At 36.3% G+C, this 12,330-nt stretch overlaps 1 long non-coding RNA gene across 1 annotated transcript; it reads left to right on the forward strand.

The window, feature by feature from the left end:
• The first annotated feature begins 785 nt into the window (after positions 1-785).
• Positions 786-10,489, forward strand: LOC141562861 (uncharacterized). Its single transcript, XR_012488270.1, has 2 exons — positions 786-1,057; positions 10,189-10,489. It is a non-coding gene; the product is annotated as an uncharacterized LOC141562861 (long non-coding RNA).
• Positions 10,490-12,330: the final 1,841 nt, after the last annotated feature.

Here is a 12,330-nt window from a genome sequence, read left to right on the forward strand (position 1 = left end):
TAGGAAATCCCCTACCTCCTGAGGTAGCTGTTTCAAATAGCTCTAATTGTTAGGAATGGTGCAGTTTCTGCATGAGATAGCTGGCCTTGAGAATTGCTAAGGTTCCTCTTCCATTAAAATTTTATGGTGGAGGATGATGTTTTCCAGATATATTCAGCATATAAACTGAACTTTTTTCTTTCTTTGCATGGACATCTGGAGATGATATGGATATGAGAGTGTGTGTGTGAGAGAGAGAGAGAGAGAGAAGTTAGTCAATAGTCAGATAATAGTATTGTGGATAGAGCACTGGGTTTTGAATCAGGAAGTTCTGGTTTCAAATCTGGCTACGCTATCCAGGTGACCCTGGGAAAGTCTGTTTATTTCAGTTCTCTCAACTGTAAAATGGAGAGTAATTATAGCACTTCCCTTCTAGGGTGTTGTGAGACTCAGATGGGAGAATTGTAATAAGTACTTAGTACGGTGCCTGCATAGTACGTGCTGTAAATGCTTATTACCTTGCCTCATGGCCTTCCTTCAGCCAGAGTCAGGAACAATGACCGGAGGCTCAGAAGAATTTTGAGAATTACAACATGTTTTGATCATGTATGGGATATGTATACATTGGCTACAAAAATATTATATATGTCAACTATAAAATTGAATGGGGAATTGAAGTAGGGTCTTGCAGAATTTCATAGATAATAAAACCCTCATACTCAGATGTTTATGGCTTAGGTTATGGGAATCTTTGGGAGTGTCCATGATGGGGAAAGGTTACTCTCAGAACTTGTGGAACTGTTAACTCAAGCACTCTTGGCTCCCACGCATGGATCCCTCCATGCATCAGGGCAGTTGGGGAAAACTGAAAGCAGGAACCTAAGAAGGGAGGAGATTTTGCTCAAGTCTGTCTGATTGGTTTTCCACATCTGATGTCACAAGTTGAAAGAAGCCACTCAGAAACTCCCTGTGACAGTTGGAAAGTTCTCAACGGGCAGTTAGAAAATTGAAGAAAATTCTAGTCAGAAGAAATTTGACTAAGGTCGAGACAGACCTTAAGATGAGGCCTGAAAAATAGGTTTGTGTCTATGTGTTTGTGTGCTTGTGTTTTCCAGGTTAACCTTACGCCGAAAATAATAATTCAGTGTGATTTGTATTGTAGATATTGTTTAGGTGATCTCTGTGCTATAAGCTCCTCTGGACTTAGTTTCCCTTATTAGAGATCCACCAGATAGATTAAAATCCTTAAAATATAAGGAACAGATGGAGAATCTGTCTTGATGTGAGAGAGGTTAAGAAAGTAGAAATTATCCTGTAAAGAAGTTGACTGATTTTCCTGTGATAAGTGGAATTATTTTTTCTTGGTCCTTAATAGCAAAATATAGTTCATGAAAACAAAGATTTTTTATAAATAGCACTGATGTCTATTTATAAATTTATATTATAAATAAATATATAAATATGTAAAACACAAAAATAAACAATATATATAAATGTATTTATAAAGTTGTACATAAATTTCTAAAATTATAAATAGTTTAAATTAGTTGACTATGTCATCTTTAAAATGTTTTATTTCCTATTCAAGTGAGGTCTGGAATGGAGGTGTACAAGGAGCCTTAATCAGAAGGCAAAATGATGAAAAGAGTCAATATATTAAACTTATATTTTTTTCAAATTAAAAAAGGTGAGTTATGAAATTTACTTAGTATTTGCTTATATTACATGAGAAGCAATCCTGAGATGATAGCTAGAGTTGACCAGGTGGGCTTGGGTTCAAATCTTACCTCTGACGTGTGTGACATTGGATAAAATATTTAATCTTGCAATGCTTTTGGGCACCCTCAAAGTCCCCTATATCAGTGAAAATCATAGTCAGAATTTAGCACCATCCTTTGGTGTGTATATACACACACACACACACACACACACACACACACACACACACACATCTCTCTATACATAGAGATAACACATAGATACAATATACATTTATGTGTATACATGTATAAATGAATTAAATATAAGTACTATATGTAAATTGCTTCTATATTATTTTCCTTGTTATTAAATGTAGATTTATTTTATCAGAATGTCCAATGCATAGAATGTTTTCAAATATTCAAAAATTATTCCCATATGTAAATCAAATATAATTATTCCACACAGCTTGAATAATGCACTTGAAGAATCATCCCATAAGAAATTCTATGCCCACCTCACTCCCATGACCTGTGGAGCTCTTCCCCATAATTTAAACAAGAGCTATAGTCCTTGCTACAGATTCCCTTTTGCCAACCCTTAGTGATGAGGAGTAAACTGTGGTCTAAACCGAGATGGGTCCGTTCCTTTTCTCTCTCTCCTTCCTTCCCCAAAGTAACCAAGGGCTGGTTCCGCAGCAAAGGAATTTGCTACTTACTGCTGTATGGAAACATAGTATTTATTGATTAGAATGGAAACACCGGAGAGCCGGTGGGCAAAATGGCTGCATGGTACAAGGCCAATTTTGCAAAGAATAGATTTTTTGAGTTCTCTCTTTTATACCAGAGCACAATCATTCAGCCTGAGAGTGATATAAATAAGATAAGGACTCTCTTGTTATCTTTTGAGTAGAGACAGAAGTCTCTTCCCAAAAAGGAATTTCCTGATGCCGTTTGGTCTATCTGAGCAGATTAGAATGGGGGCTGTAAAACCCTGGCCAGCTCAGATAGCCCAAACTGGTTTGACCAGATCTTGTATCAAAGGTTCAAGTCCCAAAAGAAGTTGGAGATCAAACAAGGAATACCAATGGGCTACCGCCCTCAACATTAGGATTAGATCTGCCGGCATCAAAGCTCCCAATCTCCCCCTTCTCTTGCCTTGAGAATTTGCTGCCCAAGGATACTTTGCATACCTTACATCAGCTACGATTTTGGTTAAATATGTGTTGGTGGCTCACCCTGGAATTATGAATAATTACACTTTCTCGTAAATTATAATAAATTCCTTAGTCTCATGTGCATGTCTTAATTTATCCTTATGTAATTTTGAGCCAAAGGCAGAATAAATGTCTAATAAGAATAATAAGAGAAAGAGAAGAAAAGCAAAGTAATGGGAATATTTTTACAAAGTTTTATTCCCAAATAACAGGTCTATAGCAATTTCAAACTCAAATGTAAACCATAATTAAGGATTAATATTAACTTATTAAACAATGTTAGTATGTTTTGTTTTGTTACATTTTTTAGTTATGTCACTAAGTATTTCCCAATTTTATTAGAATCTGATTTAGGTTTCACTTAGGAGTGAAACATTTGATACCTCCAATCTACATACTTCCAAATTTTCTGCTTCAGAAGAGTGCTACCCTGGAAACACCCATCTACTACTTGAGTATTTATCATTTGGAAGGCTTTTCCTTCAAGAGATTCACAGACCTTCTAAGTCTGAGCAGATGATTAGGGCTTTTTAAGGTTAGAAACCAATTCCTGATTCGATGCTGGGCTTCCTAGATGTAGTACTTACTCATTTGTATCTACAAAATTGTGCTTGAAATACCTCATTAGCCATTATTTTAGACAAGTCTACATTGAGATTCATTCCAACATTTTGCCAAGTATTTGTAAACTTCAGGTCTACATGAATAAGCTGTGTGATATGACTATGATCATAAAATAGTTCTGAACTCTAAAGGCAAAGTCTCTTGAGTTGACTTTCTTTTTCTCAGACATATTTTTCTTTACAAATCAAATAACCCCTAAAATAATACTATATAATTAGTATTATGATAAAATAAACCCATTTGTGCATTATCCTTATTCCTGATCTCTTCCTTTTGCCATCCCTAGTTGTACCTGACATGGTGAAATAAGAGGTGATCCTGGGTTCTCAAAGGCAATGATAGCAGAGAGTAGAAATAGTTGTGATACATTCCTGAGTTGGAAGAAGAATTAGGCAAACCAGAAACGATCTCTTCATTTCTAAGTGATGTGACACATATCTCCCTGCCAGTCATAGACTAGGAGAAGGATCAAGGAGCTACCCAGCATATAAATATAGGTATATATACTAATGTGTACACATAAAAGCCCGTACATATCTATCTGTGTGTATACATACATGTGCCAAACCAAAGCTCCAAGCATCTTCATACATTCACTATACAAGTTTGGTCAGAAACAGGTAGAAAAGCTCTATGCAGCCTCTATCTTCCATTGTAAGAGAGCCATAGCTAGAATATAGATGCATACCTAACCCTTGTATGTAATATATAAATCGTGCAAAGGAAAACTGTCTTAGTCATGTAAGTAATGGTAATGCAATCTTAAGTAAATAATTTGAGAAAGGAAAAATTTATAAAATTAATAATTATAGTGTTCAAAATTTTGGGAGAGTTATGTTGCATCTATATCTGCATTTTGCCTTTAGGAGCAAGGGAAAATGTATCCAATTTTTTTCTTCCTAAAATTATTTTATTTTATTATTTGTAAAGGTCCCTTGTAAGGTTTTACAGATTTGCACTGGAAAAATATAGTTATCCACTCAAGGACCTTCATTACTTAATAATATGTCTCATTAGAGTAGGAAGACATTTTGGTGTCATTTAGTCTAGTACCTTCATTGCTAACATTCAGTTAGGCCATGAGACTTCTTTAAATCTGTACAACCATAATTGGAAGAAATGGGATGGGAACCAAAGGAGCCTGACTTTCAAATCCCTTGGCAACACACATTGTCAATTTTTCCTTTCCAGAGAATTTGAATTTTTAAAAAAGAGTTGGCAATACAAAGAGTTCTAGGAGAGAAAGTTCCCTGGGCACTCCTGCTGTGCATGCTACAGTTTCTTGGAGCTACAGGTGAGAGTTAGATGACAGGTAGACACCAAGGGTTCAGGAGCAGCCTTGAGAAGGACTTGGCAAAACTTCACACCCAAGATGCTGAACCTTCTGTCCATTTGCCTGGGGATGCAAAGATAGTCAAAGCAAAGTCTCTGCCCTTGAGGAGACAACATACAAGTCTATATAAGCAAGCTATGATACAGGATAAACTGAAGGCAATTGGCTGAGAGAAGCCACTAGTATGAAGAGGGATTGAGGAAGGCTTTTCTGTAGGTGTAATTTGATGGGAACTTGAAGAAAGGCTGGTCATTAGCAAATCCCTGGGGCCAAGACATGGAATGTCAAGTTTGTGGGAAAACAAGGAGGCTGGTGTCATTGGATCAAGTAGTATGTGATGGGGCATAAGATACAAAAAGAATAGGGAAGTGAGGTTATGAAAGGCTTTGAATACCAAACGAGGTTTTGTGTTTGATCGTGGAAGTGATAAGGAGTGCCTGAATTTATGGAGTATATAGATTTACACATTAGGAAAAACATGGTAGCTGATTGAAGGATACACTGGAGCAGGCAGAAACTTATGGCAAGCTGATCAAGCAGAAAGTTATTGCAATATTCTGGGGATTCAAACATGAAAGTTTACAATATGATGGTAGGGATATGAGACAAAAGAACAGGGTACATTTGAGAGCTTGCAAAGGTGAAAAGTAATGAAATTTGGCAACAAGTTGGATTTGAACGGTGAGAATAATGAAGAGTTGAGGGTATTATTTAAACTGTGAGCCTGCAGGACTGGAAGAATGATGGTGTCCTAGATAGTTACAAGGAAATTTAGAAGGGAGGAGAATTTAGGGGGAAAAGATAATGAAATCAGTTGTGGACGTGTCTACATAATATCCTGATGGAGATACCTAATAGGCAGCGACAGGGAGACTGTCCAATTAATTGCTGCTTTTCCAATTTGTATTCCACAAGGACTTTTAGAGGGTCTGTTTGTGTGTACTTAATGAAAGTTGTGGGATAAAGACAATGAAAAGGAAGATGTACAAAAATAATAAAAGCAATGCCCCCAACTTTGAATTTTCCATTAGTTTTGATGGGAAATCAGAAAATATACAGTGATGTTTTTGAAGACAAGGGGACTGCCAAACTTATTTTTGAGAAGTCCAAGAAAAGAATTGAAAAAAAAAACCACATGTAATCTTATTCTTCTCAAGTGTTATTAGTAAAATTCACTATTGATTCAAAGGAGTTGCTAGATCAAGATTCTTGGAGATGGCTCCTCTTGTAAAGAAAGCAAGTATAACTTTGTCATGATCACATAATTACATGCAAGATGGGTGGTGGTGAATACTTAGAAGCCATTAAAAAATGGAGCCAAACAATCACCCTATCTTTGGGTACACTTTTTTTTTTTTTTTAATGAGGGCTGTTTTCTTAAAACATGAAAAGCAAAGTAAAAACATAGAACCAATATGTTCAGAGGTGGAAGTCACCTTAGAAATTATATATTTCCAACTCCTCAGAACCATCCTTGTTATTTTTGTATATGTTTAATAAACTCAATGTGACTCAACCTACCTAATATGGCAAAGGCCATATAGTTTATTTAGTAGCATATTTGAATTAAGCCCAGAAAGAGAAAAAAAATTACATGATAATCATCAAGGATAATTTATCCTAGAAAGGTTTGGGTTAGGGGGCAGCTAGGTGGTGCAGTGGCTAGAGCACCAGCCTTGAATCCAGGAGGACACAAGTTCAAATCTGACCTCAGACACTTAATACTTCCTAGCTGTGTGACCCTGGGCAAGTCACTTAACCCCAGCCTCAAAAAAAAAAAAAAAGTTTGGGTTTTATTTATAATCTTTTGAAGTTGGGTCTTAAACAAGCTTTAAAGGAAAAAAGGATTGATAGAAATATAAGGAAAAACATTTCAAGGGGGAAAATGGACTGGGTGAAGGCACAGAGGTGAAATAAGACTAGGCTATGTACAATAAATTATTACCTGAGTTGAATGGATCATGAGAATTGAATTTAAAAATATATGTATATAACAGACCAGGAAGTTGGTAATGTAAATGAAAGTAATGAGAAATTGGAGGAAAAAGAGATAATTATCTCAGAAATTTTAGGAAAGTTAATCCTAATTTTTTGGATATAACATCTTCAGAAAAGTCATGTTTCTTTGGTTTTGGTGATCTTGGCTTTCCTTTTACTGTATATTCATAAACCATGAATTTTATGGCTTTTGGAGATTCAAATCATTTTAAAATTACAATGATTTGAGTCTCCAAAAGCTTTTTTTTTTAATTCCATCCTCTCTTGGAAAATGGGAATATCTTCTTATTTCCAAACTTATCATCTTCAAGGATTTACAGAGTATTGTCATTAACATCACCAAGGTCTCTGCACCTACTACTGAAGGAAAATTCATATCTAAGGCCTAATACAAGATCTCCAACTAGATCTTTCCAGCATTAATCTTTGCTATGACACAGCAAAACTAATCACTCATCACCTCACCTTACTTGCCTTTCCCCAAATGTCCCTTGCATTGTTCCAATATTCACTATCCTCATGCTTTTCTACTTGGTCTGATCTCTCATTTTTACCTAAGCAAATCTTTACCTTCCATCAAGCCTAATTTCAGCTTTGTAGGGACTTCCTAGTAGATCTTCCCAGATAGAAGTAATCTTTTTGTACAGATTTGTATAATTCAAACAGCAATTAATCTATTTTCTTTTAGTTGTTTCTGTATATTCATTACTGAATCATAAACTTTTTTAAAAACTAGAGGTCAATTCATTTTCATCTACACCACAGAATCTAGACAAACACATTACATGTAAATATTTATTTAGAAAATGAATTCTAATGGGTTCATTGAGGAATAAGTATTGTGGAGCTGTACCTAAGAGACATCAGAAACTCAGGAATCTAAATTGTAAAACTTGTGGAAAAAATAAGATGAATCAGAAATGAAGAAACAAACACATTTTGAAAAATTTCAGAAGTTGAAAATTTTAATAATCATATAAAAAAGATTTAAGAAAGGAGCCTAAGACAGAAGAATTACTACTTATAAGAGGAACCAGGAAAATGTTAGCTTTTCAGTCTTTCAGTTTGGGTAAACCTGACTGATTATGAACTTAACTGAGATGGGAAGTCAGAAATACTTGGATTTCTCAGGAGAAACTTAAATGTAATATGTGGGCTGTAATATTAAGGTACTAGATTCCTGAATCATAGAGGTTGGAGCTATAGAATATTCCAAAGGAAAATACTGTGATAAGCAAAAAAAATTGTATAAAAAATCACCAGAAATATTGGGATCCAAATGGTAAAATACAAAAGGAAGATCATGACCCCTTTATTCTAAGGTTCTAAGATGATAAGCTGTGCCAGAGTTGCTCAAAGATAGTATGATATTTTATTCTTTGAATTATCCTTTTTTGACCATGCAGGTTCTGGATGATTTCTGTTGAATCTGCAAGTCAATCATTCCTAAATTGACACAAAAGTAGAAGTCAGTTGGAGAAGTTATCACCCCAAAAGAAAAATGTTTAATATGGGGTTTGGAGCAAATGACCTCTGAGGGCCCATTCAGATCTGATGTTCTGGGGTTTATAATGGTTGCTCTTTACGAAATGGAATTCTTCCAGTCTTTAGAATTATATTTCTAGTGCCTGGCACATAGGTGAAACAAAAAATACTTGTTCATTGGCTGATAGATTGACATTATGACATTCCAAATTTCTAAGTATCATCCCTGTTTCTTGACTTGTCAGTATCTAGATGATTACTGTCTTTGGAGCTGAATTTTTAAATCAGGGGTACCTGTATGAAAGAAAGAAATGAGTTTCACAAGCAAAACTACACAACAAAAATTTACCATGAAATGTGGGTCCTGGAGCAAATGGCCCCTAAGAACACTTCAAATTCTGATGTTCTATGGTTCTTAGATTTTTGATAGTCTAGGTTTTAAGTGTAGTTTCCCTTTCTTGGCTTGGCAGTTTCCAGATAATTGTTGGGCACAGCTCAGGGAGATGATGACATTTCATCAGACAAAGAAACAAATGAATCTGACAAGCAAAATTACAGAACAAAAGTGTACTATCCAACGTGGGCCTTGGAACAAATGACATCAAAAGTAAGGCCCCCTTCCAGCTCTTAACATTTTAGGATTCCAAGACTATTGGCATTCTAGACTTAAGTATCTTCTCCCTTTCTGGCCTTAGCAGGTTCAAGGTTATGCTCAAGAATAAACTTGAGAAGCTCCTATTGTAGAAAAGAAATTTTGACACATAGAAGCACAAAATAAAAGTGATATTTTGGTTAGAAAAATTAATAAATGGGGCATCTAGGACAGGTAGATAGAGCACCAGCCTTGAAGTCAGGAAGACCTGAGTACAAATCTAGATTCAGACATTTAATACTTCCTAGCTGTGTGACCCTGGGCAAGTCACTTAACCCCAATTGTCTCAGCCAAAAAAAAATTTAATAGATGAATAAAAAACAATATACTTTTTAGAAGTCCTCAAACTCTGAAATTGTAGGGTTCCTCTGAAATTGTAGGGTTCCAAGACCATTCTCTGTATCTAAGCTTAGTTTTTCTTTTAACTTGGCAGTTTCCTGATACTTACTAGGGAAGAACATTACTAATTAGTCATATAAAGAAGTAAGGCTATGGTTCTCAAGCACAATCATGGCTCATAATTCTAAAATTTTGTCCATAGCTCATCTGCTTTTGATGCAGAATAAGAGAATACTCGGGATAAGTTTTCATATAGACTCTATATATAATTAAAGAATAATATGATAGCAACTGATTTTATGGAGAATGTTATATGGATAATGAAAAGGATATAATTGAGTTTAACAGTGTATGCACCTTTCTACAATCTTCCCTGACGGGGATTTTATGGAAATACTTTACCAAAAACAATTATGCCAAATTAACTATAAATGTGGGATATGGCACTGAAATTCTATAAAAGTAATAAGAGAAGTGGGGGAGGTAGATAGAAAGTCTCAAACCATACATAGCATTTGATTTTCTAGGTAGTTTGAAAGCACAGGATCTTGAGGTCCTAGTATGAGAATGCATGCAAATACTTGAAAGGCAGTTTGGTGACTCAGAGAGTCCAGAAATGACTTTAAGCCAATTTCTTCATATGAAATAAGAGGAGGGGGGAAAGGCTCCAAATCCTTGGTGTATATAAAATAACTACTTCAAAGGTTGAGATTCAAAGAAGCAGAGAAGGAAGAGCAAACAGGTAACATCAGACTATTCCAGATGGGGCATAGGGTTTCAGAAAAAGGGCAGCTATTGGGAATATTTGGTTAAATCTTGATGCCATTGGGAAAAGATTAGATGTGACCTTTTTCTTCACAGGTGAAGCTTTTCAAGAAGAGGACATGTTCCAAGCTCTACCACAGAGGGAAAAGGCTTTCCAAAGTATCTTGTCACATCAGGATTATAGAAGCCACACAGGACAGCCATCCCTGACTGCCCAGAATCAAAGACGAGCTGTAGCTCACTGTATGTTTGCTAGTAAATGCAACCCTTGTCACCCCTCCTGAAACGATCAAGAATCATGGGAGTAAAGAACAAAGCAGCTGGCTTCTAGGATTCAACAGGCAGAGCAAAAATACCAAGCAGAGTTGTTTTTCTATTATTAAAAATGTAATGCGGACTATATGTGCATGCTGAGTGAATTTGAGAGGCAAATGCAGGATTGGTTGGGCAGAAGCTTGTAGCCAAAAGACCAAATCTGGGAAAAAAGATCATGTGATCAGGGATAAGAGGTCATCCCAGACCCTACCTAGCTGACATGAAAATGTACAATTTTTTGCACGGAAACAGTCATTCTTGCCTTGGTTGTCCTGAAATAACTGGCAAGAGGAAGATTGAGTGTAATACTCAAGCACTCGTGCTTGATTCCCCAGAGTGTCTGCTTATTGTGAGAAAAACAGAAGTGGTGTTTTAATGCCACGATAACCCATACATTATTCCTCAGTATGTCCTTTCTTGACTAGGTATGTGCTCTTTGGAGCATGACCTTTATGGGGTATGGAGATAGTTATGACAGTTGCTTTATTATTGTGTAAGGAGAGTATAATATTACATGATAAGTTTCCATACATGATAGCAAGAAAAGTAAAATGCTTGAGTCACTTGTGACAATTATCAAGATTAGAGGAGTTCTAAGAAACCTTGTGTGAATAGAGAGCAGACCGTTGGAAATCAAGCTATAGAAAGATTGAGAAATGAGGCACTTTTTTTAGCAGCCTCGGACAATGTTAGGGAGCAGCAAAGGCAATGCACAGAGGTACTCTATATTATCCATAAAGTGAGCAAAGGGAGAAGAACGAGAGCGAGCTATGTATGCTCTTAGCAGAAGAGCCAGATTGCATGGGATGTGGGCTTTCCTATGAAAGTTAAGGGGTTTGGTAATTTTAGAAATCCCAGTGGATAATTATAGCTAGTTCAAGGAGCCAGTGAAAGACCTGAAGTCATGTGATCCCTGTGATATAGGGCACCAGACAGTCCTCAAAATAGCCAGAGTTGAGAAACAGTTAGAGTTGAGAAAATGAACTCGGAGCAATGGGAAGAAACTTGAGAATGAGAGCATCCAACAAAATAGGAGAGCTATGGACAGCCAAGCCTGGAGCTGAGCCAGCCCTGTGCAGAGCAGGAGGACAATACATGTAGAAGACATCGGCAGTTTTCCAGTTTCCAAGGCATGAGCAACCACCACATGCTTGTGCTTTATATGGACATCTCTTCACAAATGCACTCGCCACAGGAATATTCCCCCTGCCTAGATGACCCACATATTATTCCTCAGTATTTCCTGGAGTAAGTATACTAACCTTGAGGTTAGTAGGGTATGGAGGAAAAAAAAATGTTACTTTATTAAAACAACATTATGCACTAAGTGTTTTGTATGACATGCTGGTAAAAATGAAATACATTGGTAGAGATTGCTGAGTCACCTGATAGTTTGGCGAGGATTTGGGCCCACTTAAATACCTGGCACCAGTAACAACCTCAGGAAATGGGGCACATGAGGCTGCAAAGCAAAAGAGCAAGATTCCGGGTGGTGATGGAAACCAAGAGAGCAGAACTTGGCCTGAGCAATGTCAAGTAATCGTGGATTATGACTTGGGATACAGACATCCTTAAAACAATGTTTCCCCTTATGGATGGATATTTCCAAGAATGAGGCATAGTAGAAAATTTCATAACATAAAAATGACATCGAGGAAAAAGTTCAGTTTTGATGTATGTTCTCATGAAATGTTCAGTTTGAAAAAAGCAAGAGGTATAAAGTTCCATGGATTAGAGAATAGAATTCAGAAGATACTTAGAAAGAAAGCAAAAAGTAGCATATTATAAAGAAAATAGCACAGCGACAGTTGTAACACACTTATTTCTAGTTTTAATGTAAAAGGGTAGGATGAAGGAAAGTTTAAAAGTTTGAGAAAAATGTTAAGAATTTAGGTAAAGACAAAAATTGGAAATAATAGAAAC

This window comes from Sminthopsis crassicaudata, chromosome 3 (assembly GCF_048593235.1).
Source record: "Sminthopsis crassicaudata isolate SCR6 chromosome 3, ASM4859323v1, whole genome shotgun sequence".
NCBI lineage: Eukaryota > Metazoa > Chordata > Mammalia > Dasyuromorphia > Dasyuridae > Sminthopsis > Sminthopsis crassicaudata.